Source organism: Halichoerus grypus, chromosome 8, assembly GCF_964656455.1.
Source record: "Halichoerus grypus chromosome 8, mHalGry1.hap1.1, whole genome shotgun sequence".
NCBI classification, from domain to species: Eukaryota; Metazoa; Chordata; class Mammalia; order Carnivora; family Phocidae; genus Halichoerus; species Halichoerus grypus.
This window is the reverse complement of record NC_135719.1, coordinates 2,694,939-2,696,075: the sequence shown is the minus strand read 5'-3', so window position 1 is coordinate 2,696,075 and position 1,137 is coordinate 2,694,939. Positions and strand designations below refer to the sequence as shown.

Below are 1,137 nucleotides of genomic sequence, written 5' to 3'. Positions count from 1 at the left end.
CCAACACTTGTTATCTTTTGTCTTCTTGATGATAGTCATTGTAACAGGGGTGAGGTGATGTCTCATGGTGGTTTTGATTTGCATTTCCCTGATGTTCATGATATTGATCATCTTTTTCATGAACCTGTTGGCCATTTGTGTGTCTTCTTTGGAGAAATGTCTATTCAATTCCTTTGTCTACTTTTTAATTGCATTGTTTGTGTTTTTGTTATTAAATTATACAAGTTCTTTATATATTTTGGATATTTACCCCTTAAGCACAAGCGACAAAAGCAAAAATCAACAAAGTGGAACTCTATCAGACTAAAAGTAACAACAAAATGAAAAGGCAACATACAGGATGAGAGGAAATATTTGCAAGTCATCTATCTGTGTTACAGTGTCTTGAATCAGGGTTTGGTTATTCTGTGAGTAACAGCTATTTTAATAGGACCATTCTTCACCCTGAAGACATTAAAATGCTAATTTTTTAAACTGATAAGAACAGATACTACACTTGATCTTAGCCAAAAGGCCGAGAAGCGATTAAAATGCTACTTCTTTAAATTACCACTAATGGGTACTAGAATTTTAGGAGATAGGGGTGGGGTCTGGGATGGGATGAAACCCTAGGGTACTATTGGATCTCAGGAACACCTAGTAGAGACTCCAAGGCTGCTGGGGATGCTCCTCTTGAAACTTTTCCCTCTTCTTGGCTTTGCTCTGTCAGCACACTCAACCCACCTTGCAAAAATCTCCTGCACCTCACATCTCAAAATGTTGTCCCCCTCCAACCCTAGTGGGACTGATTCTCCTAACTCAGGTCCACTGAGAAAAACACAAGAGGTAGACCTTAATTAGCCACATGAGTGGCGTGTGCACCCTCTAGGTGATCAACTGTCACCAAGGAAGTGGGGGCCGTGATAGGCTGTTCCCTCCAGAGTCAAAATAGCCGTACAGCACTTCCTCCGTGGCTGTTAATATTCCAAACATTTACTCACATAAGCTTTTACTCCTCATCACAACACTAGGAGGCAATCCATGATGGAGGTACTCTTTTTTTTTTTTTTTAAAGATTTTATTTATTTATTTGACAGAGAGAGACACAGCAAGAGAGGGGACAGAAGCAGGGGGAGTGGGAGATGGAGAAGCAGGCTC

General features: G+C 40.4%; 1 pseudogene; it reads right to left on the bottom strand.

Moving 5' to 3' along the window:
- Positions 1–323: 323 nt before the first annotated feature.
- Positions 324–526, bottom strand: LOC118518384 (U2 spliceosomal RNA; annotated as a pseudogene).
- Positions 527–1,137: the final 611 nt, after the last annotated feature.